Source organism: Equus caballus, chromosome 6 (genome assembly GCF_041296265.1).
Source record: "Equus caballus isolate H_3958 breed thoroughbred chromosome 6, TB-T2T, whole genome shotgun sequence".
In the NCBI taxonomy this organism is placed as follows: domain Eukaryota; kingdom Metazoa; phylum Chordata; class Mammalia; order Perissodactyla; family Equidae; genus Equus; species Equus caballus.
Window position 1 is genome coordinate 95,924,233 of NC_091689.1, and position 26,015 is coordinate 95,950,247.

Sequence of the window (26,015 nt, forward strand, 5' to 3'; positions counted from 1 at the left end):
AAGAAGCTTGGAAGTCGCCACTCTGTCCAAACAAGTAAAAAACCGAATGAACTGAAAAATCAACTCTTCTTGGATCCGTAAGAGAGGGGAAGACCCAGGCAAACGGCGGCCCCCATGGCGGGAGAACCGGCTGGGTGAACACCAGGGTCCCAGCGCTGGGGCGGGGACCCCTGAGCTGTAACCGATGAATTGTTGGGGACTCAGTGTGGGCGACTCTGAGAGTTAAAACTCCAGGGGAACCTGTCAGTTTTGTGAGTTCTACCTCCAGGAGCTCGACCGGGTTCTCACAGTAAATATCGGAGGAAAGTCTCAGGCTTCCAGCAGGGTGGGGGGAAGGAGCCGTCCTGAAACAGGCCAACGCTCTGCTCTCCTTAACTAGGCTGCCCTTGGGGGAAACGAGTTAACCAGAGCCCAACCTGCTGGCGTCATCAGAGCCTAACTGAGCTGGGCAACAGAATGCCCAGCCCCCGCTGGCTCTAGCCTTCCACGTGGGGAAGGAAACGCCCAGCTTCAGCCCAGGCTAGCCAACCTGTCCCACCAGAGAGGGAGACTGAGACGCACGTGTGAACTCCCAGTGCAGAGGCACAGGCTCACTGGGACTGAGGCCTAATCCTAGGACTCTTGCTCCCCCACCCCCTCACCACCGCATCACTAAAGGCCCGCTCACCGCAGTTCAGTTTACCCGGTCCATCAGGTCCAGCTATCAAGGAAAAATTACAAGGCACACCAAAAGCCAAAAAACACAATTTGAGGAGACACCACAAGCATCAGAACCAGACATGGCAGGGATGTTGGAATTATCAGACCAGGCATTTAGAACGACTATGATTAATATGCTAAGGGCTCTAATGGGTAAAGCAGACGGCATGCGAGAACAGATGGCAGTGTAAGCAGAGAGATGGAAATCCTAAGAGAGAACCAAAAAGAAATGCTGGAGATCAAACACACTGTGGCAGAAATGAAGAGTGCCTTTGACAGGCTCGTTAGGAGAGTGGACGCAGCTGAGGAGAGAATCTCCGAGCTTGAGGATATCCCAACGGAAACCTCAGAACTGAAAAGCAAAGAGAACAAAGACTGAAAAAAACAGACAGAACATCCAAGGACTGTGGGACAGCTATAAAAGGTGTCACATACACGTAGTGGGAATACAAGAAGGAGAGGAAAGAGAGAAAGGAACAGAAGAAATATTTGAAACAATAATGACTGAGAATTGCCCCAAATTAATGTCAGACACCAAACCACGGATCCAAGAAGCTCAGAGAACACCAAACAATATAAATGCCAAAAACAACCCCAAACTCTGACACTTAGGCATATCATTTTCAAACTATGGAAAATCAAAGATAAAGACAAGATCTTGCAAGAAGCCAGAGGAAAACACCACCCTACCTACAGAAGAACAAAGTTGAGAATTATATCTGACTTCTCCTCAGAAAGCATTTTGCAAGCAAGAAGAGAGGGGAGTGAAACATTTAAAGTGTTAATAGAAAAAACTCCACTAAACTACAATTCTGTACCCTGTGAAATTATTCTTCAAAATTGAAGGAGAAATAAAGACTTTCTCAGACAAACAAAAATTGAGAGAATTTGTTGCCAGTAGACCTGCCTTGCAAGAAATGTTAAAAGAAGTTCTTTAGAGAGGAGGAAAATAACAAAGGTCAGAAGCTTGGATCTACGTAAAGAAAGGAAGACCATCAAAGAAGGAATAAGTGAACGGAAAATAAAAATGTTTATTTTCTTCTTAATTGATCTAACAGATAACAGTTTGATCAAGATAATAATAGCAACAATGTATTTGCTTATGGATGGTTATGTATTTGTATGCTTGTGTTTAAGTGAAACGAATGACAGCAAAGGTACGAGTCACAGGAGGAGGAATTAGCATTATTTTGTTACTATAAATATTCACTCTGCTCGTGAATTGCTATCGTGTTATTTCAAAGCGGGCTTGGATTAGACGTAAGTGTATATTGCAAATTCTAAGGCAACCACTAAAAAAGGTAAAAATATAAGTATAACTGATATCTTAAGAAAGGAGAGAAAATGGAATCATAGACAATGTTCAATTAAAATCACAAAAAGCAGAAAAAGAGTGGAAGAAAGAAAAGGAACAAAGAAGAAGGAAACAAGTGGAAAACAGTAACAAGAATGTAGATATTAATCTAGCTCTATCAGTAATCTTTGGACATCAATGATCTAATTACACCAATTAAAAGACAGAGATTGTCAGAGTGGATCAAAAACGAGTCAACTATATGTTGTCTACAAGAAACCACCTTAAATATGAAGACATATGTTAAAAGTAAGTGGATGGAGAAAAATACACCTTGCTATTCTTAATTTTCTGAGGACACTCCATACTGCTTTCCATAGTGGCTGCACCGGTGGTTTGCACTCCCACCAGCGGTGTACAAGTGTTCCCTTCTCTCCACATCCTCTCCAACATTTGTTATTTCCTGTCTTGTTAATTATGGCCATTCTGACTGGAGTGAGGTGATATCTCATTGTAGTTTTGAGTTGCATTCCCTGGTAGTTAATGATGTTGAACATATTTTCATGTACCTGTTGGCCATCCGTATACCTTCTTTGGAGAAATCTCTGTTCAGATCTTTTGCCCATTTTTCAATTGACTTGTTGGTTTTTTTTGTTGTTGAGATGTATGAGTTCTTTGTATATTTTGGATGTTAACCCCTCATCTGATATATGGTTTGCAAATATCTTCTCCCAATTGTGAGGTTGTCTGTTCGTTTTGTTGATGGTTTCCTTTGCTGTGCAGAAGCTTTTTAGTTTGATGTAGTCCCATTTGTTCATTTTTTCTTTTGTTTCCCTTGCCCGGTCAGACATGGTACTTGAAAATATGCTGCTAAGACCGATGTCAAAGAACGTGCTGCCTATGTTTTCTTCTAGAAGTTTCACAGTTTCAGGTCTTACATTCAAATCTTTAATCCATTTTGAGATGATCCAGCTATTCTACTGCTGGATATTTATCCAAAGAACTTGAAAACACAAATGCATAAAGATACGTGCACCCCTATGTTCACTGCAGCATTATTCACAATAGCCAAGGCTTGGAAGCAACCTAGGTGCCCATCTAGGGACGAATGGATAAAGAAGATGTGGTATATGTACACGATGGAATACTACTCAGCCACAAGAAATGATGAAATCTGGCCATTTGTGACAACATAGATGGACCTTGAGGGTATTATGCTGAGTGAAATAAGTCAGAGGGAGAAAGTCAAATACCATATGATCTCACTCATAAGCAGAAGATAAAAACAATGACGAACAAACACATAGCAACAGAGATTGGATTGGTGGTTACCAGAGGGGAAGGAGAGAGGGGAGAGGGCAAAAGGGGGGATTAGGCACATGTGTGTGTGGTGATGGATTGTAATTAGTTTTTGGGTGGTGAACATGATGTAATCTACACAGAATTCGAAATATATTACGATGTACATCTGAAAGCTATATAATGTTATAATCCAATGTTACTGTAATAAAAATAAAAAATTTAAAAAAAGAAGGAAAAGTGAAAAGAAAACAGTGAGAAGGCATTACAGTGAACCTCTATAAAGAACATTAAGAAACAAACAAACAAAAAATACACCGTGCTAATACTTATCAAAAGAAAGCAAGAGTAGCCATATTAACTTCAGGAGGCAGAATTCCAAACGAGGAACGTTATCAGGGATAAAGAAAGGCATTACATAATGATAAAGGGGTCAATTCTCCAAGAAAACAGCAATCTTTAACACGTAAGCACCTGACAAAAGAGTGTCAGACAACATGAGGCCAAACCTGATAGAACTGCGAGGAGAGAGAGGTGAACCGACTGTCAGACCTGGAGACTTCAACACCCTCCATCAGAAATGCACAGATGCAGCGGGCAGAAAATCAGTAAGGACTTAGCTGAACTCAACAGCACCGTCAATCAACTGGATGTGATAGGCATCTATAGACTACTTCATCCAACAACAGCAGAATACACCCTCTTCTCAAGCTCACACGGAGCATTCAGCAAGATGGATGATGTCCGGGCCATAAAACACACCTTAACAAATTCCAAAGAACATAAATCATGTGATGCCTGCTCTCAGACCACAAGGGAATGAAACTAGAAATCAATAACAGAAAGAGAACCAGAAAATCCCAAAATACAGGGAGATTAAACCACATGCTTCTAAAGAATGCATGGGTTAAAAAATAAAAACAAAATTAAAAGACAAACAATAAACTAGAGAAATATTTAAAAATGTACAGCAAAGGGTTCATATCTTTAATGTATAAAGAGCAGTTACAAATTAACAACAGGAAAAGACAAATATGTTGCAGGCAAATGGGCAAAGGAAACGGGCACTTCACAAAAGACGATATCGAATGGCTTATACACGTGCGAAAATGCTTAACCTCATAAGTGTAAAGGGAATTTAAACTAAAATAACTTGACAAATATAAAAATAAATGACAACTATTGCTGGAAAAGATGTGGTGAAGATTTTTGGGCCACTCCTGGCTGCTGCTAGGAGTGTTTATGGTACCACATTGCTGGGGTTCCCCTTGGCAACACATATCAAAAGCTTAAAAATTATACACACTCAGTGACCTAGAAATTCCAATTAAAGGAATTTTTCTGAAGGAAATCAGGAATACAAGCAAAAATTGAGCTGCAAAGATTTTCCACATACGCCACATGTTATTTATATATAGAAGCAAAAGGAAAGAGATAGTCGAAATATCTGACCAAAAGACTGGTTAACTATATTATCATCAGCTATAAACCAGAGTCTAATGCAATCATTTAAAATGAGAATGTTATCCATTCAATCTCATTTATTGATCAGGTTGTTTTCCTCACTGAAAACAAGGGCAGGGCCCTTTAACTGCTGGACCCTTTAACTGTGTGTACTCTTCTAAACGTTTGCTGATTGACTTATTAATATAAAATATGTTTTCGCACAACAGCATGCGAAACACTTATAATTTAAAAAGAAAAAAAAGCAAGATAAAGAACATTATGGAGAATATGATGTAAAAACAAACAAACAAAAAGATTAGAAGAAAACACACCAAAATGTTTATACAGGTTATCTCTGGATGATGAGATTGAAGGTGATTTAATTTTTCTCCTTGTACATTTCACAGTTTCCAAACTCACAACGACCATGTATTAATTCCATAATTAGAAAAATTTCAATAAATAGTAAAAATGTAAAAGGAAGAGTAATAGTGTGTTTTGTTAAAATCACAACTTGTTCCTCCTGATCTTTCAGAACTGGTTACTCAGAGTGAGGTCTGTGGACCAACAGAACCTGGAAACTCATTTGAAAAACAGAATTTCTGCCCCACCCCACTACTGTGTCCTAATTTGAATTTTATCCAGCTACCAGGTAACTGGGATACACTGAGAACTGAGTCTGAGAAGCTCTGTTTGAGGGTGTCCTCAACTGATCATTTTACTGCTGCATTGGGTTGGCTAACGACTATCAAGATATAATACTTGGCATTCTGTACAAAGACGTTAATGCGATCTTGAATGCTTTGCTGGCATTGCAATAACTTCCACACAGTTTTAGTAGTTTGGATGCAATGATTCGGAAATGCCTGGGTGAAATGTGCCCTCAGACCGGCCTCTGTCCTCGCCCCTGCTGCCGGCTGGCTCGCCCTCTGATCCGGCAGCTGCTCCCCTTTCACGCACCTGGTGCCTCGTTCACTCAGCCCTGATTAACTGCCTAATGCAGCTCTTGCTCCCCTGCTCCGTCATGCTCCTCTGCACGCTCCCGTTCCAAACAGTAGAATATCTTGTCACTTCTGAGACTGCCCAAACAGAGATTTTAAAAAGCTTATTGCTCACACTTGGGGTCAGGTGGACAGCAGTTACTTTCACAGAGCTTTATTTGTTTCACTCATGGAACATTGATCAGGCAACTGATTAATAAGATAGTCCATGACTTTGTCTTAATGAAGTGCCAGGGGATGCTGGGGTGGGGGAGGCATCATGTAGAAATACCACGCAGCGAGCTGATGGGATCCGTGCCTTTGAGGAGACACAGACTGGAGCAATAACGGTGCCTGGGGAAAGCCAGGAAGGATTTGGGGAGGAGGCGACCTCCTTCTGTGTTCCCAACTCCCACCCAAATGAAGTCACTCCCATAACGGATACACCCCCAGCTGTGCACACATCACTCTTTTAATTGTCATCTTCCCTGGCAGACGGATAGTTCAATGATGGCACAGAAGGTGGGTGCGTAAGCCATGTTTGCTGAATGAAGGGACACGATCTGAGTCTCAGAGGGAGAGTTGGTCTCGGCCGTGAGGATGAGTGGGTGTTCTCTGGGAGGAGGAAGTAGAAGGCAAGAGCACTAGAACAACACAGTGGGCTGTAACTGTCATTGGCATGCCTTCTCCAAACCGTGTACCAGTGGATCAGGGAGACGGTTCCATTTTGTAGATTTACTGTAGTTGGGGTTATGGGGAATAAAACGTTTTGGCTGGTTAGCCGTGACAGGGTTAAAGTTAAGCGGCAGCCACAAGCACATCTTGGAACACAGTTCTCTCTTCACAGAAAGGGCTGTGATGGTGCTGAAGCTGCCCAGGACTCCCCACTGGCACTGTATTTGTGGCTGTCCTCTTCAAAGCAGGGGCAGACATGCCCTGAGTGAGCAGGCAGCACGGCTTAGAGTCTGGGGACCTGGAGCTTTCAGAGCAGGAAGCAGAGCTAGAGAGCTGCCGAGATGTAAGCTGTCTGCAGCACGACCAGGAAAAGGAAAAGCTAGGCTCCTGTCTCCAGCCCCTCCTCACCAATTTCTCAATATCCTTTGGCATTTGAACAGGCTGCTGCTGCTTTGGGGGAGAGTGACGTGCACAGTGACATTTGTAATGATGCCTTCCTGATGACTGCCTTCTGTTTACCAAACCATAGCATGAAGGTGGAATTATTCCAGAAGATTTAAAGTATGTGTGTGCCGAGGGCAAGGAGCTCACCAGGTTTGGGAGGAGTTTCCTCCGGCTGCTGGAAAAGGCCTTTCACGCAGGGCTCAGTGTCCTCACCTATCTGCCCTGTGGGCGGGCACTGGGAGCGTCTGGCTAGACAGTCCAGGGGAAGAGGCCTGCCCTGTTAGTGACTCCTGTGCCGTTGGGAACCACAAGCTGGAGGTGAGTCAGCCGAAGGGAAGTCTGCAGGATCCTGAATTGCTGGTTTCAGAAACCTGCTTTCCGGTGAAGCAGCCACTCCCCAGGGCTGTACCATCGTGCCTTGGGACCCATGGGGCTGTGCCAGTCATGAACTCTGGGTCACCCAAGAGAAATCACACCTCAGGTTCAGTAGGGGTCACTGCCTCTGTGACTCCAGCAGGAGGAGGTGGAAAGAACGTTTGAGATGTAGGAATCTGTGCTGAGCAAGGACGTTGCAGAGCTGGTAGCCTCAGTCCCAAACCAACTTCATTCAAATCTCTAGGGAAAGTGGGTCCCCACACACGTCCAGGGAAACTTGCTGGCCAAGTCTCATGTGACCAGGATGTATAGAAACCAAGTAGGGAGGAAGAGCTTTATCACTTATTTTTCACCCAGAGCATGAACCGCCATTTCTCATTTCTCTTCAGTACACCAGACTGGTCACATTGCTCAAATATTTTTGGAACATGGCTCCAAAAACTCAGTCCTTGGCCTCAGGGAACTGAACGTAAAAGCTCCCTTTTGTAGAAAATGTTTTACGTGCTCTTGAACATTTTTACACATTTCCAGTCTCCCATCTTGGGAGGTGCCTGGGGTCCATACTGTGCTCCTGGGATGCACGTGGAAATGAGGGGAGCCAACAAGGGCCTTCGCTGCAGGGGACCTGGTACTCGAGATTCTGGTGCCGCCCCCCGCACGTGGAGACTCATCTTCGCTCCTTTGTCAGAGGCCTGGAATGCTGCCGCCTCTGGAGAAGAGGCAGACCGCAAGGTTTGGCAAATTCGCTTTCTTCGACATCTGGGACTCACATCTCAAGCTTTTTGTGGGATCTTGGGTGCAATATCTTTCTTGGTTTGGTCTAAATATAACCTTCGTAGGCAGAAGAGGAATGCTTAGAAAGCACACAACTTGCTGATGTCAAGGGGAAAGAGATCTAATTTCTGTGATACCATATAATTCAGCTTGCATCCCACTCCTATGGGTTTCCTCAGCAGCCATTGTTCTAATTTTCATCTGCACACTGCCTAAGATAATGAATCTTTGGGTCTACAGCAGCTTCCCCTTCGGCAATCCTGCCAACAGGTTCCTGGAAGAACCCTGTCTCGCCAGCCTCCGCTGAGAGTGCTAAGGCTCTGCATAGGCCCAACACGAAGGAAAGGACCACATTCTGGGGAGCGTGCTCTTCCAAGGGGCTACTTCTCCTCATGTGCACAAGACCCCCAGGTGGGCTGCTGGGGGCTCTGGGAGGAAGAGAGCTCTGGCCAGCCCCTGATACATGTTACTCCTCATCTCTGAGCCTGTGGTTTTGGGAAGGGAGAGCGGTTTCTTTGCCCCACCCCCAGATCCTTATAATTGTTAAAATATTATAACAAGCGTACTAAAGGGTCTTGAAAAAGAAAGAAAATCAGTAATGTCACAGTTATTCCTGCATACTCTGTTGTTCTTATCTATACATCATTTACAGATTATATCAAAATATATTCACAATTTTCCGTGCCACCTTTTTTGGCTGAACATTATACCATAAACACTTCACATTTCTATGGGTTTCTGTTTTTCATAATTACAATTTTAATAGTACCTCATTTCCACTGAAGAAAAGAATGACAGTGAATTGAACTGTTTCTCTGTTGTTAGACTTTGACACAGCTTGCGGGTTTTGTCTTCAGAGATGACACCTCCATAAGCATCAGTGGGCCTATAGCTTATTTTTCTTTTGTGTTTGAATACATTTCCGGGAGTGGGATAAAGTGTTAATGGTTTCATGGCCTCTGATATGTGTTGCCATACTGATTTCTTTAAGGATTGTAAAGGTTTATATCTGTCCATTGTCTGTGGTTGAATGATGCACAAACCAAGGCAGGGATGATAATCAAAATGCATCAACTAGTTGGGGCATTGGTACTGATGGATCCAAACTGAGACCAGCAGGTCAACCTGCCTGGGCACACTGCCTAAATATTGGCCCTACTCGGACAGCAAACTTTGTTGCCTCCAGGACACCCTTCCCCTCTGTTCTCTTTCTCTCAACCTGGGTTTCCTTCTCTATTTCTATTCCTCCGGTTCTCTCCTGCTCCTTTAGCAAGGCAGTAATAGTAATAGCAATAGCTGACGTGTCATGGAGTGTTCAGTCTGCCTTCACATGTCTTAGCCCAATTAACCCTTGGAACAACCTATCAGGTGGTTTAGTCCCATTTTATAGATGTGAACACCGAGGCTTGGATGGTTAAGTTACTTGCCCAGGCACACAGAGATGAAACATGACACAGCTGAGATTCAAACCCAGTCTGGCTGGCTCCATAGTTCTCAGCCAGGAGGCTGCCCAGACTGCAGGGTGCTGGGCCGCTGGGTGGGTGGGAGGACAGAAGGGGAGGGAAGTTGAAATCCTGGAGGGACTGAAAATGGGTTGTTTCGGTTTCCTTTTTGCCCTTTTGTTTCCTGCATTATTAAACTTTTTCATTAGCTTCTCCTGGTGTCATATTTATTTGCAGCTGTTAAGCATTAGAAGACTTCAGAGGGGGGATTTATTTAAAGCATAGTTATTAAAATGTCTATTTTGATTTAAGGATTTCTTCTGCTTTGTATTAGTGGCTTGTCTCATATCTCTTTAATCTGCAGTCGTTTCTAATAAAGAACATTCAGAACCTACCAGCCAAAGCACTTTAAGTGATTCTTGCCAAGTCTCATTTAAGCATATCATCTCTTGGCTGAATTATCACTCAGCCATAGCCCTGTCCTCTTATCATTTATAAAATTGGCAACCTGTCCATTCGGGCCCATTACGAAGTCATCTGCGTACTGTGGGACTGTGTCTTCTTTACAGTATCCCACATTCTCTTGACTGGAAGAGACCCCTGATTATTTCTTCCTATAATGTACAGTTGTCTTCAGTTGCATTTCCACAAGCTGCACTGTAGATGTCCACCTTTGAAGTGGGGATGGATGGTGCATATTCTGGAGGAGTCAAGGAGAAGCTGTTTCTGGTTGTCAACCTCATAGATCCTTGGAAGAAAATTAGAAACCAGTAGAGGAGGATTGTGTCTCCTGGATGTGTCCCTCAAAAGCTTTGGGTGTGGAGAGAGAACCATGGCCACTGAGGGGCAGGGCTTGGTGGCACATGAGGAATAGGCAGAGTGGGCAAATTCCCTATCTTAGTTTAAGTTCCCCCAGAGCAGAGACTGAAGTAAGGAATCAAGTGAATGTAGTTTATTTGGGAGGTGATTCTAGGAGGCAGGGGTGGAAGAACGGGGAGAGCAAGGGCAGGAGGACGAGTTAACATGAGGGGTATTCAAGGTTGTTGACATAGACTGGACCTCTCAGAAGGATATGGAATGCCTTCTGGAATCTTCCGCCTGAAGGACAGGAGGCTGGAGCATCTATTCAGCTCAAGTCCCTGTTGGTTGCCCTGGTGTAGTGGTGCTCACAGCCTGCACCCCTCCATGTACCTGCCTACAGGCCAAGAGGGTGCCTCTGGTGCTAGAGAGGCAGCAGGAGGTGAGGGTGAGCTCCAGGGAACTGTCCATCACAGCGGCGGCTGAAATCCAAGGCGAGCCAGAGGCAAGTAACATAGTCAGCAGAGGTTTCCACTACACAGCCACAAAATGAGATGCGAGGCTCAGATTTCAAAATATATCTTCAGCTTGACCACTTCTCCCCAACTCTACCATGATCGGGTCCAGGCCGCCTTCATCTCTTACTTGGACCCACCTCTCCAAAGCCTCTCATCCGGTCTTCCTACTCCCTCGCTTGCTTCTTATGTTTCTCTTGCCTCAAGCACCCCTTAAAGCACATCCTATCACTCTCCTGTGCAAAATCCTCTAATGGCTTCTCACTACCCAGAGAATATGATACAAAATCCTCATTTGGCCATGGCTCCTTCTCCAACTTCATTCCCAGTGACTCTTCCGCTTGGTCACTCTGCTCCAGCCACCCGGGCCGTCTTAACCTCAGGGACGAGTCTGCCTCCTCAGCCTAGTGTGACCTTCCTCCGACCTTCACTGGGCCGGTGGTCCGCCTTTCTCCAGTGCCACCTGCTCAGTGTGGACTTCCCTGACAACTCTTCCTGAATGAAAATCCCACGCTCTGACCACCTTATCCAGATTTCTTTCCCGTCATAGCCCTTGTCTCCCTCTCAACTAGCTTGTATGCTTATTGCTTTGTTTATTGTCTTCCCGACTAGAATAAAATTTCAAGAAGATAGCAATTCACCACTCTGTCTCCAGCATCAAGAATAGTCCCTGAGATATTATAGGTTCTTAGTAAATATTTGTTTAATGAATGAATAAAGGGATGGCTCAGAAGCAGGATGCCTCCTCCTTTAGATTCCCCCCCAAAATGCTCCATTAATGTGATCACCCCAGTGATCAGGAGGGCATTGCTTCTGTGCATAATTAGTCATTTTGTCAAGGCAACGAGAACCCCTATGAGAACTGGTAGCCTGGGGTAGGAATGAAGTAGGTGGCACTTCCTGCAGGGGGAGGTGGGCAGGCAGGGACACGTGGTCACGGGTCCGAGCTTCAACTGTCACCAACCCGTGGTCTGTTGGGACCAGCTCTGCTGGGTGGGCTGTGTGAGAGTCGGGGCTGGTCCTGGCGAATTCTATGCCTCTTGCCTCTTTTCTGACTCCTCCCTCTCTCCTGCCCCCTCAGGAAATGACAGAGAAGGAGAAGCTAACCATCTGGGGCTGTGAGAAGGTCTGGCAGAGAGAACGTACTTGACAGTGACAGCACTTGCAAGGCCTCACTTCATCTTCCCGTATCCAAGGACCTACTGAAGCGACACAGACAAGGGCCATTTATGGAAGTGAGCACAGCGTTGCAAGAATGTGCTTTTGGGAATTTTGACAGAAATCTGCATTTTGACGGAGATACGGGATTTTCGTTAGGAGGCAAAGTCACTCTCTGCGCCCCTTCTTTCCTCACGCACACACCAGATGCCCTTCTACCAAGACCAGGGAAATGTGGCATTGCCCCGAAGACTGCCCTACATGCTAAATCTTCCACATTTTCCTCTTCAAAACCCACCTGTCTCCCTTAAGGCTCTGTTCATGTCTTAATAGGCAAAGGCCAGCATCCCATCCGCCTACTCAATGCAACAGCAGTGACAATGTAACAGCAGAATTCTCGAAACAACACCTCCAACTTCCTTTTCTAGGTCAAAGAAGTGATTCTAAATATGGACATCCCAGCCAAAGAGGATGGGCCACTGGGGAAAAGAATTTGGCGCTTGCAAGATTTCTTGGTGTTAGCAGTTGGCTTCTTTGGGGCCATGCTCTGGGACCTGACTTCCAAGGTCCAAATCCCAGTTTTGCCATTTGGTTAGTTGTGGGACATTGGGGATTTGTTAACTTCCTCATGCCTCCATTTCATCTTCTGCAAAATGAGGACAATAACTGTACCTTTACCATAGGGTTGGCATGAGTGTCAAGGGAGTTAATATGTTTGCAGTGCTTAGAAAAATGTTAGCGTATGCTAGGCTTCAGAAATAATGACAGTGGTGACTTCATAGAATTCACAAAGGGAACCCACAATCAGGCCACAATTCTTACCACTGGCTTTGTCTTTGCAAAAGTCGCTTACCTGGTTTCTCAGTCTACAATATTGCCTTCAAGCTGTTTTGGTATGGAATTTCAGAATCCATCACTTTCCTAAAACATCCTGTGGCCTTTTGTTGACTAGAGAATGAAGTTCCATGATGGGGTACTTAAGGCCCTCTCCAATCTATCAATGCATTACCATTCTTGTGCTTCCAAGTGACAGGAAACAATTCAAACTGGCTAAACAAATGGGGAATGTGTTGTCTCCCGTATCTGAAAAGTCAGAGGACAGGTTTTTTAAGACATGACAAGATCCAGGAATATAAATGTGTGGGCCTTTTTCTATGGCAGGCACTGTCCTCAGAGAGACCCTTGGAAATTCCAGGTCCATCATCCTTACAGCCTCCAATCCCATGGAAAGAGAATGACTCTTTCTTAAAATTCCAACAAAATGCCTGGGATTTAGTCTTGGGACATTGGAGTCATGACCCCCACTCTGAAGCAATTACTATACCCAGGGAGATGCAAGACAGTGATTAGCCAGGTGATGATTACAGGCCCCACCCTGACTCCAGGAGTGGGGTCAACTCCGCTCTTCAGATCCTAAGCATAGATGGGTCTCCCCAAAGGAACTAGAGTTGCCATTATGAAGAGAACAGGAGTGGATATTGCATAGGCAAACGTTCACAGATGTTCACCAGAACTTGCTCTTCCTGCATTTCCGACCATTCTGTGAATACAGGCTGTGATTTTCTATTCCCAGCCCTTGTACATGATGTTTTCTTTGCTTGACATGCCTGCCTCACACCTCCACTTATCAAAGTCCAAAGGACACTTTAATTATGCTTCCTTTATGTAGCCTGCTCCTTGACAAGCGCAATTCATTATCTTTATTACAGCCCTTATCATCATCCAACTTGTACTATGTTACATTGTGTACCCATCTTTCTTTTTTTACTGGATCGTAAGCTCCTTGAAGGGGAAAATCATGCTTCCTACCACGTTGCCCATGTGTACATATCTGGAGATCAGTGAGGGATCAGTTACCTGGAGGTCAGTCCCCCACCATGTGGAAAGCTTCGTGTTGACTGTACGATACCATAATGAAGGTTAGTTGTCATCATCATTATTTTCTAATACTATGTTTTCTACCTTGTAAGTTTCTAATAAGCATTTGGTTCATTTGCTAGAATATCTAATGGTAATCAGAAGTGATTTTCAGCATTCTCAAAATTCTTCATATTCACTCCAACTCTTTCTAAACCCCAGATTAACATTCTTCAGGTGCAGAAATGTGCCTTCTCTCAAGATGCTTCCGGCATCCCGGCTGAGCAGACAGTTCTGGTTTGTTTTGCGTCTGCACTTCGATCAAGAGCTTTGGCATTGCTTCAGTTTTATTCCTGAGCAGCCGTTTGCATTTTCGTACTCTAGCTTGTATCTTACGGACCTTAATCAAGTGCAAAGCTTCAAATCTTTAAAGAGCCTCCTAGGGCCAGTGAGTACATCTTCACTTGCTCTTGACGGTCTGACACGCTGTCACAAGTGTGCCTGGCACTGGCCCGGGGAGACCAAGACCTCCGAGCTTGATCCAGTCCTGTGGCTTTGGCTTCCCTCAGAGCCTGAAGCTCGTTCACCCACCAGGCAAGTGAGTGCTGAGAGTCGCTGGGTGCAGCCAGGCTGACCCCTGGCAAAACCTGGAATGGGCCACGCTCCTCCCTGTTTCCCCTCCCCCGTTTTGTACACTCCCCTCCTTTCCTGAGAGAAGCCCACACTCTGCCAGCCTGCCACAATGGGGATGCCATCTAGGCTCCATTGTTTCCTCTTTCTCTATTCATAACAGTTCTACTTGGTGACACTTTCTTTGGGGCCAGTAATCTTTCATTAGATTAGTTAGAATTATTATTTCTAACCAATGAGTTATGCTTGTCCTTGACTTGATATGTCAGTCCTTCCAGATCACACATTGAATTCATACTTTTAGTGGGACTGGCTAGAAACAACCCTCAACTCAAAGGAAAGACAAAAATGAGATGGATCTCAGGCCACAGAGCAGCTGTGGAAGCAGGACAGGGTGGCATATGCCTTAGCAGCCCTGTATGGTAAGTGAGCATCCCTGAGAAGAGCGAGCAAGAACCAGTGAGAGACCAGAGCAGCATACGCCCATCAATATTAGTACCAGAAACTCATCGAAAACAGAGGTTGCTGGGTGCTCCACTGAGATAATGGTACTGTTCCGATTTATATTTTAAGAGATTAGAACCTGGGGTCCACTGACAAAATCCTGTGGGGACAATGCTCTTGGCCGGTTTGATTTCCCAGCATGTTTTTTGCCAGTCTTAATAGCTGTCACTTCAACCGTGTGCTTGTTATAGGCTTTGCATCTATTAACCCACTTAATCCACATCTCAACCCGCCAGGAAAGCCGATGACAGAAATGATTCTGTCTTGCAGATGAGAAGATTGAGACTCAGAGGTGTTGACTTCCGTGTCCCAAGGCTTCCGAATTAGCACATTGTAGAGTTAATACTCTTTTTTTCCCTCTTCTTCTCCCTGAAGAAGCCCCCCAGTACATAGTTGTATATTCTAGATGTAGGTCCTTCTGGTTCTATGTGGGGTGCCACCTCAGTGTGGCCTGACAAGTGGTGCCAGGTCCATGCCCAGGATCTGAACTGCCGAAACCCCGGGCTGCTGAAGCGGAACACAGGAACTTAACCGCTTGGCCCCTAGAGTTAATATTCAAATCAAGTTCTATCTGATTCCAAAGTCTTTGCTATTAACCACTCCCCTCTTGTCCAATCCTGTCAAGACAGGCAACTGAAGCAGTTTCTAAGTTGTCACACAGATCTGTCCATAACCAACTTGCTCATCTACAACGTGCAATCACTGGTAGTTGGTGGTGGCCTGGGAACGGTATGGATGGAGCAGTGAGCTATGCCTGGGGGTGGTGCATTTGAGTTGCGTGTGGAAGGATGAGTAGGCATTTAGCAGGAACACAACAGGAGGAAGGATGCTTTAGAAAGAATTACATCATTTCACTTTCAGACTCTGAGAACATGCCCAGCATAAGAAGGGGAGCACAGGGGATGGCAAGTGGCCCTAACCTGTGGCCCCCCCCATTCGAGGTCCCTGGAAGAGGACTGTGAGGATGAGTTGATCTGGGGTAACACGACACAGCAAGGAACCTTATGGGGAGCTGCAATCTGCAGAGAGAGAATAAGAAAGAGTGATGGAGATTTGGCTTTTGTAACCAGAGCTTGGGGAAGAGAAATGCCGGGGAGTAGATTGTGAGGAAGGTAGCTTAGGTCGAAACAACACGGAGGAGGGTTAGACTGAAGCAAGGACTCTTCCCCAGAGCTTTCAGGGAGAATTGTCTCGGTTAATCTGTCTCAACGAGAAAAAATTCTTGGTTTGTACCAAGTGATGTTAGTCAGTGGCACCTAAAATAACAAAAACAAATATTCCAAATATCTAACCATAGGAGAAGTGTTACGTAAAATTTGGTGTATCAACTCAATTGAGTCTTACAGAGCCATTTGGAACTGCTGTGTAGAAATACAGAAACTGCTTACCTTAAAATAGCACAATACAAAATTACATCCACACTCCAAGTGTCTTGGGAACTAGAAGTTAATGTGCAAAAATGAAAGTGGTTGTGTTGGTTGGTGTCATTACTTTTACTTTTCACAATTTAAAAGGGATAGATTATCTCAAAGTGATTTTTCTGAGGCTCTGTCATTACACTGAGAGTCATCATAACTAATTAATTTATTGGCTACAGCCTATGTTCTAGACACTGTTCTGTTTCATGATTACCTCATTTGATCCTCATCGCGGCCCTGCCAGGGGAGTTTGGTCATTTGGGGAAGGTCACTGGAGGCCAGTGCCCGAGCTCTCGCAGGTGGAGTGAGGACATAACCCCAGGCAGCTGGACTTCAGAATCCACGGTTTTTACCACCACGCCGTGCTGTGTGACCTCAACAGCAAGGTTCTTTTGGCATGAACAGCCTTGCAAGGTTCAAGGTGACCTAATGTCATTCTGAATTCCTCTCCAGGGCAAATGATGTTATAAAAGTAGCCCATTAAGACCCCATAGGGGCCAGTGGGCGTAGCAGAAGCCTGCACGTAAGAGAAGCTGGATTCTCTGTTCAGTTTAACCATGGAACAGCCTAGCTAATTCAGGAAATTTCTTCGAGTCCCTGCCTCCAAGCCATTCTTTAACCTCTCTGCACACTGCTGTAGCTCCTTGTATACACAAACCCCAAGTATCTAGTCACTCTTAACAGAATGGAGTTTTCTCTGTTAGCTGAGGGAAAGCACTCAATTCCTGGGGTAAATTTAGAAGCAAACAGCATTCGCTTAAAGAGTTCCTGGGCGAGCTCTGTTAACATTGTTTCCCAAACTGTCCACGCCGTGCCCAGCCAAGGTCTGGCTGTGTGCTGCAGCCAAGTAGGTTACCAGGGGCTTTCAGACGTGGCAGTTTGTGACCACACAGAATCTTACATTTTGTAGCTCCTTACGAGAATGCGATGACACTTCCACAAACATTAGTTTAACTGTTCTCTGTTAGGGGTTGAGTTGTGTCCCGCCTGAAATTCCTATGTTGAATTCCTAATCCCCAGTCTGTCAGAATGTGACCTCATTTGGGAAAAGGGTCATTTCAAATGGAATTAGTTAAGATGAGATCATCCTGGAGTAGGATGGGCCCCTCCTCGAATATGACTGGTGTCCTTATGAAAAGGGGACATTTGGAGATAGACATGCTCACATGGAGAGCAGCATGTGAAGAAGAAGACAGAGATGGGGGTGATGCAGCAGAAGGCAGGGAGCACCAGAGGTGGCCAGAGGCCAGCAGGAGCTGGAAGGGAGGCTGGGGACAGATCCTCCTCCTCAGTCCTCAGAAGGAACCAACGCTGCCGACAGGTGGTCTCGGACTGCCACCTCCAGACCTGGGAGACAATAAATTTCTGTGGTTTAAGCCACTCAGTTTGTGATACTTTGTTATGGCAGCCCTGGGAACTAATACAGTCTCCAAAAGTAGTGTCTTAAGATAGAGAAACTATTATTTCCCACATCATATAAATAAACGTCAACACTTAGTAAGTTCAGAAAAGCGTCAAGCACTTTATGTGTACAAACTCAATACTCACAGCTCTCCTACGAGGTGAGGGGTTTGACTTCTCTCCGTTTTGCAGCCAGAAACCAAGGCTCAGAGAAGTTAAGTAACCTGCCCAGAGTCCCCCAGCTAAGAAGCACTGGGGCCAGGATTTCAAACTGAGGGTTCTTTTCGTGATGCCACATTGCCTCCCTGAAGGGGGGACGAATGCTGGAGAACTGTGCACAGACAGAGGGATGAAGTGACAAAGACACGGCTGTTGAGAAGGAAGTGGAATCTGTGCGCAGGCTGAGACGACACAAAAATGGAACTTTGAAGGGCACATTTCCCGAAATATATTTCACAGAAAGGAAAGTGTTACCCTGACACGTGGCATGAAGAAACGGTTCTGGGGTCACCCAGGTGGGAGCAAGGCTCTTACTCCATCTCCTGCTCGGAGATTCATGGTGCCCATTAGCATTTCAAATACTCTGACATGTTTGCAGAAAAAAGCTCTACTTTGTTTAACCCAGCACTCTTCAAACTTATTTAAGCCTGGAATCTCTTTTTTTTTTCTTTTTTTTAAAGATTGGCACCTGAGCTACAACTGTTGCCAATCTTCTTTTTTTTTTTTTCTGCTTTTTATCCCCGAATCCCCCCCAGCGCATAGTTGTATATTTTTTAGTTGTGGGTCCTCCTAGTTGTGTCACGTGGGACGCCGCCTCAATGTGGCCTGATGAGCAGTACCATGTCTGCGCCCAGGATCCAAACTGGTGAAACCCCAGGCCGCTGAAGTGGAGCACGTGAACCCAACCACTCGGCCACGGGGCCGGCCCCTGGAATCTCTTTACTACTGTTTATCTCTACTGGTAGGAACAAGTTCTGCGGGCCAGAGAAGCTGGAACAAGCAGCCCCAGGGATGAATACAGAGGAGTCAAGGTCCTAACTTTACCGTTTCCTTTCAGCCCAATCAACTCTTTTTCTCTTTCACAACAGGACTTTTAAATATCTATTTATTTTTTTAAAATTCAACATCAAGCATACAAATAACATACAGAGAATAATATAAAACACTCTTGTTAATATCACCCAGCTTAAGAAATACAACATTATGAATACAGTTGACGCCTTCTGTGTACCCTTCACAATGGCCTTATCTTCCCTGCAACCTCAGTGCTCCCCGGAAGGAACTCCCAGCACTGTCCTGAATTTCTCATGCGGCATTCTCATGCATATCCTTATGCTTTCACTACATATGTATATGTTCCTAAACAATATGGCGTGGGTTAACGTGTCTTTAAACTTTATATAACTGCCATCATAATGCATACACCTTCCCGTAACTTGTCTTTTCATTAAACATTCTGTTTGTGAGCTTTTTCCATGTTGACATATTACCTCCAGGTCATCCATTTTTACTGTAGTGTATTATTCCATTGTATGAATATGCCAATATATATATATTTATGCATACTCTTATCTATAGGCATTTAGGAGATTTCTCATTTTGCTATTACAAATAATCCTGCCATGAATATTCTCATGCTTGAATTGAGAAAAATATGAGCTCCTTTATATGTAGGATGTATATGTAGAATTGCTGGGTTATAGGGTATGTGCATACTCAGTCTGACTTGATATTGACAAATTGCTCCCCAAAGTAGTCGTGCAGAGTTCAGTTCCTGCCCAGCACAAGTGAGAGTTCCAGCGGCACCACATTAGCTCCTGATATTGTCAGCCTACAGCATCCTCGCCAAATTAATGGATGTGAAATGATGCATCATTATGGATTTAATTTGTGTTTTCCCATTTACTAACAAGATTGATAGTTTTATTATATATAATAAAATCATAATATAATCGAATTTATCTACATTTTCATTATGGCTTGTACCTTTTGTGTCTTGCTTAAGAAATCTTTCCCACCACTTAAGCTGTGGAGATACTTTCTTATATTTTCTTCTAAAAGTTTTGCTTTTTACATTTATATCTTTAATGAACTTGGAATTGATTATTGTGTGTGACATGAGGTAAGGATCTATTTTTTCTTCATCGGATAGCCTATTGTCATAGCACCATTAGTTGAATGTTGATTATTTTCCCCACAGAGAATCTTCAATGCCACCTCTGTCATGATATTTTATTATCATATGAGTCTCTTTTGGATCATAATACTATATCATTATTTGTTTATTTCTACACCAATATCATACTGAATTAGTTAGTATAGCTTTGTAATAAGTTGATTTCTGGTATGGTAGATTAATTGCATTGATGGGTATAATCGATGGCCTCCTTGTATCTTTGTCCTTAGCAATGTAACTTTGCAGCTCCTGCATCAAGAAGTTGAGTCGATGTGGTAGAAGTGACAGTATGCCAGTTCCAAACCTGGGCTGCAAGAGTTCCTGCACACTTCCGCTCCCTCTTCGGGAATATGCCTTCACTATGAGAATAAGCTCAGGTTGGTAGGCTGACAACGAGAGAACACGTGATGCAGGGTAGAGTCAATCCAAGGTGAGACCATGCGAGCCCAGCCAGCGCCCAGCCATCCCTCCAGCAGCCCATGTGGGCGAGCCCAGCCAAAAGAGCCACTTGGCTTAGATTGCCAGAGCTGCACAGCCAACCCATGGACTTATACACTGAAATAAACACTTCTTGTATTGTGCTGCTGTGGTTTTGTAGTTGTGGATTCCACAACATAATTGTGCTAAGCAAGCTGACATATAGAACGTCTCATATCTTGTTCTGTTATTTAAGACCGTCTCAGTGGATCACAGCCTTATGTGCTTCCCTATATAGATTTAAAAATTGGTTTGTCAGATTCCATGATGTGGTTTAACCCTTTCACACATAACTCAAGTTCTAGGACAGCATCCTTTGCAGGAGAGAGCCCTGTCCAAGGTTTTACCTTAGATTATCCCCAAAGGTGATGCAAATTAGATCATTTGTTGCTCCATTTCTGTTAAGTTGTTAATTTATTTGTATTTGCTTTATCGTATTATAATATCATTATCATCAGACGGGGGTTCTGTTGCCAGGGCGACCAAATGTGATGCATGAGCTTTTAGCTTTAACTAAAACCTTAACTCTCTTTGGCCACATTCCACATGCTTTCTTGGCTCCCCTCACTGTTGAGATTGAAAGAATGGAAGACATTCTACAATTCTGCCAGCTTCTTATGTTTTATATGTATCTATATGTTTTACATGTATCATTAGCATGTACATCATTCTTTAAATTACTAACTTAACTAATTTCATTTCTACTGTTTGTCCTTGATAGCTCCTTTCCTTCAGCATAATACTGCACAATATTCATTCAACACGTAGTTGATGGTCACCTACCATGTGCCCGGCAGTGGGGTTACAGATGTGGTCTGCACCGTTCCAGAGTTTACCAGGTTAGGGAGACAGGGACGTATAGATAAGCACACAGACAGACAATGCACCAGTATGGCAAGTGCTGTGAAAAACAAGTACAGGCCAATGGGTGGGGGCTGTACCTAATTTGGGTCAATGGAGATTTCTGTGAGAAACAAAACTGGAGCTGGGATGGAGAGATAAGTTGGAATTAGCCAGGACTGCAGAAGGGCGCATTGGGCAGGTGTACAATGTGTGACAAAGCCTTGAGGTCTTGGGGGCATGATGGGTTTAAAAGGAAGCCAGTGTAGCTGAAGATTAAGATGTGAGAGTGGGAGGGGCTTGTGCTGCATCTGGCGAAGCGGGCAGGGTCAAAAATCATAGCAGCCTCCAAGGGCATCTGGACCACCAATTCAGGAACTGAGTTATAAAGTCTGGGATGGTGAAGTCATCCAAGAGAAGCTCGCTTCTCCCCATAGTTCATACCCACGTATGAGGAAAGCAGTTTTAGAGATGCGCAGTGTGCTCCCCAGTGCTCAGGGCATGTATCCCAGGCCCCTCCAGGTCTAGGTCCGTGCCATGTCCCTGCTGAGGTGGGAGAGAGACTCTCTCCCCCGTCATGGGCTTCTCTGGTGCTGCACTCACACCAGGGGAAGCAGAAGGGAGGCCCAGAGGCGTGTTCTAGAGCACCACCTGCTCCAGGGCCTCATTCCGCCTACAGTAGGTCTCTCTTGATCATCCTCCCTGGGATTTCAGTTACTGTAATGGCACTGGACCCCGTGCATGTCCAGCGGCTCTCTGACGCACGAGCCTGAGACTGCCGTACGAGTAGACCCATCCTTACCTGGAGATGACTTAGTCTAGGATCGGGCCTGGGGAAATGTGGTTTTGCTGTCTTTGTTTCTTGCCACCTCTTGGTATCTTCTTCCTCCTTTTTTTCTTCAAGTCCCTAATTTTTCTTTAATTCTAGGTCCTCCAACAACACGCATTCTCTCAGGAAACAGAGATTATTGGAGAAGGCATTTAAACATTGGTCATAGGATATAAACTAGTTAGGGGTTTTTAGATCCCAGCTTTTAGAGCTGGGGCCCGTGACAAGGTCCATGGCTCCCCGCTCACGTGACGCGCAGACTTCTGTGAGCGCGCTTAGTGGACATTTTTAGTTCTAGCCTGCCCAGGGTCATTTCCTCCCTCTCAGTAACATCAGGGCCCTGATTTCCCTTTTGGGCCTTGATCTCCTCCTAATAGTGTTCTATCTTGGCGGCACTGCCAGTCAGTCAGCTTCACTTCCGTTAGCCATGGAGGCGCCGGGGCTCTAATCTAAGGCCAAGCAATTCCTCTCAGGAAATCTTGCTTACAGCAACGAGAGAGTGGCTTGGACTGATTCACTTCACTGGCTGCACACATGAAATCGTGCCCTCCAGAAACTACTTCCGGCTATCTCCATCCCAGAGCAGCTCTGCTTCCTCTCCCACCCCACTTCCTTCCATTAAATCCCTCTTTTGCTTAAATTAGCCAGAGTCGCTTCTGTTGTTTGCAACAGGAGAAAAGTCCAATTCACGGCACGCATGCGTGCATCTTCCTGAGGCGCGGGACTCTGCGGGTTCTCAAAGGCATCCATCATCCCACTAGATTAGATGGTCGCTTCTCTCCTTGAGACCCCAGGGAAGAACTGGATACCTACATCCTTGCCAATTAGCAGATGCTTGAGTCACAACTCAAAATTGTGGAACTTTTGACATTCTCTTGCAAAGTGGAGTTATTTGGGGCAGAATGGGTCTTTCTCAGGAACTCATGAAATAATTGTAGATAGCTCCTAAATCAAAAGACTAGCCCTGCCTTTACCCACAGTTGAGTTTTGCTTTCTGATTAAAAACATCATTCCTTCCCCACCACCCTGGTCCACACCTGTCCTCACAGCAGATTTCTGTCCAGTCAAAGAGCTCTTTCTACACGTGGAAGAGTCGTGAGCCGCTGTGGGAGTCAGGACAGAGTAAGTCAAGCTTGTCTCTAGGGCAGCATCCCTCCAAGTCCCAAGTAGGAGGGCTGGAGCTTTCCAAAAAAAAAAAAAAAAGGAGGAACAGGCAAATGGATCCACTTTTGCGTCCAAACCAATAAAACCAGAGATAGTTCCAAGATACACCCAATTTTTATGCCTATCCCATCCCCATGCTCCTCGTTGCTAAGAGAAAATCACCTCAGCTTTATGCAGAGGACATCATTTTAAATTGGGGGTGGCTCTTCTAGCCGTCACTATTTAATCACATGTATGTGCACACACACACACTCACTCTACCGTGCTCCCCTTCTATCTTTGCTTTCCTAACATTTAAAATTGGGTGAGTTTAGGAAGCAGAGTTAGTTTGTCTTAGTCTGCTTCCCACAAGACCTGAACTACCAGCAACAACGGTGTCATCATAATTTGTTTTGGTTCCTTGAAGAAAATGCTACTGGGATGTCATAGTAGGCACAGTGGCAGATCCAGTTGGCTTCAGTGAGAGCTGTGTTTGAATAAGGACTTAGATTCAGGGAAGAAGCAAATACTTATTTCCAGTAGAACTCACATGCGCCTCCAGTGGGAAGAGGTCACAGCAGGGTAGCGTTCAACCACCATCATTTTACATAACGGAACCCGAGGTCCACTGACTTTCCGAAAGAGAGCGAGAGGGCAGCAGCCACCTAGGGCCCTTGCCCTCTCTCCTAACTCAGAAAGTTAATCATCAATTATCCTAAAAATCTATTTCACAGTTCATCAGAATATTGTCCTTAATATAAATTTGTCATTCAAAAACCTCCAGAGTACCAAGCCAGCGCTGGGCACTCTATTGGAGGCCATTAGCTGATAATGATGGAAGAACTCGCATTCTGATTGGATGAGCAAAAAGTTACCTGTGAAGCAATTTTCTTTCATAACTTGTATTAATAATAATAAAAGCAGTTACCACTTGCTGGGCAACTGGTACGTTCTTGGAACTCTGTGAGGTGCTCCATGCATGTGAGATCTAATCTTCCTGGTAACTGGAGGATGCCAGCCAGGTGTCATAGAGAAGAGCCTGTGCTTCGGGGGAGAATCACGCCTTGTACAGAGCATGCTCTTTCAAGTTATCTAATTCCACTTCCAGGAAGGCATTCTGAGGCTTTCCCTGAATTAAACTCTTTTATTACCCTGTAGATTATAGATAACTGATAGCAATGCAGACGATTCTCGTCTATTGAGACACCAATACATACTGGCTGCATGGAATGAAATTGGCTTCTCCACCCACTCACCCCCTCATTGGAAAAAGCCAGTTTCAGTCTATTTGTAAACTCATTTCAACATTCCTTTACAGCATATAAATTTGTGCTTCTTATATTTCTCTTTTGAATCAATTTAACATTTCTCTGTTAGAGAAAATCTTTAGCACGTGTTTATTTCATTTGTGTAGGAGAGTCATGATTTTATCTTTCTTTAAAAAACCCTTTAACAATATTATTAACTCTATTTTACAGATGAAGATATTGAGGCTCAGAATGAAATGACTTGGTCAGGATCACTAATGATCAAAAGACCTAGCCAGGGTTAATGCCCCACACCTTCTGGCTCCACAGCTTACGTGCTTTCTTCTAATTATGCCCCTGCTCTGTGCCAGGCATGTGGCAGGCGTGCGGGAATATTCTTTTAAGTCACTCAGCTATTAATAGCCTCTTCTATGCTGGCACTATGGGGTTGTAAAATATTCATGATATGATCTCTGCTTGCCAGACGATAATCAAGGTACACAAAAAAGAAGAAAAACGCATGATGCAGGGAGAGAGGAGAGCAGGGAGTGGTAGGGGAGCTCCGCCTTAATCTTGGAAGGCCTCAGGAAGTGCAAGTTTCTCTAAATGGAAGGGGCATGAAGCAGAAGGCTGCAAATAAAGCCAACAATTTGTCATCTTATGTCCGGAAGTCTCGAGTACTGTCACTTAGGAAGCAAGCAAGGAAACAGGTTGATACCCCTGCTTGCACATTTGTTATTCAAAGACCTAAAAAAAATGTGGCAAGCGAAGCAAAGCCTCTATTCTAATCTCTTAATCGCTTGCATATTTAACTATTTTAGTTTCCATTGGCCCAAATTTAGTAGGGTTGTGCTTAAAACTGGTTGTCATTGTAGGTTAATTTCTAAACTCCTGTATCGCATACATGTTCAATGTAGCCCCAACTCACTTTTCACCTCTTCTGGTATCCTCGCTACCGGCCCCTCTCTCTCTCACATGCACCCCGCACAATCTAGGTTTCTGACTCCCCCAAGCCTCGCAGTCCCCACCCGGCCCTGCTCTGCTGCAGCTCAGCCTGGTTTAAGCTTTGCCTGTAACATGCCGCATTCCACCCTACCCCACCTCCGCAAGCACCCACTCCTCACTCAACACTCAATTTAAGAGTCACTTCCTCATGAAAAACTACTGGTCCTGATTTGCAGAAATCAGTTTCCCCCTAAATACATGTTGCAGCGTGTGCTGCCCAAAACCTTGGTTGTGCCTCGCTGTTTACACGCGTGCTCCTGGGGCCAGCGCCGGCGGTCGGGTCCTCCTGCGCTCCCTGTTTCCCACACCGCCTGGGGCAACGTTCCTGCTCGTAATTGAGGGCATTGTGCATCAGTGAGTCGGTGGACTCATCCACGTGATCGACGAGGTGATGGGGTACTGGAAGAGATCCCAGAGAGCAGCACATTCGAACCCTTCTCTCCACTGCTGAGGAAACTGAGGCACAGGGAGGTGGCCTCTGCCAATGTTCGCAGAGGGCAGAGGTGGCAGCATCGCCAGAACACGGGACTCCACCCCTGAGTTCAGCACGGGTTCCAACAGGCTACACTGCTTCCCGGGGAAGTGGGGC

At 44.9% G+C, this 26,015-nt stretch overlaps 1 long non-coding RNA gene across 1 annotated transcript; it reads left to right on the forward strand.

The window, feature by feature from the left end:
* The first annotated feature begins 6,724 nt into the window (after positions 1 to 6,724).
* LOC138924708 (uncharacterized) lies at positions 6,725 to 20,460 on the forward strand. Its single transcript, XR_011439811.1, has 3 exons — positions 6,725 to 7,155; positions 11,823 to 13,818; positions 20,116 to 20,460. It is a non-coding gene; the product is annotated as an uncharacterized lncRNA (long non-coding RNA).
* Positions 20,461 to 26,015: the final 5,555 nt, after the last annotated feature.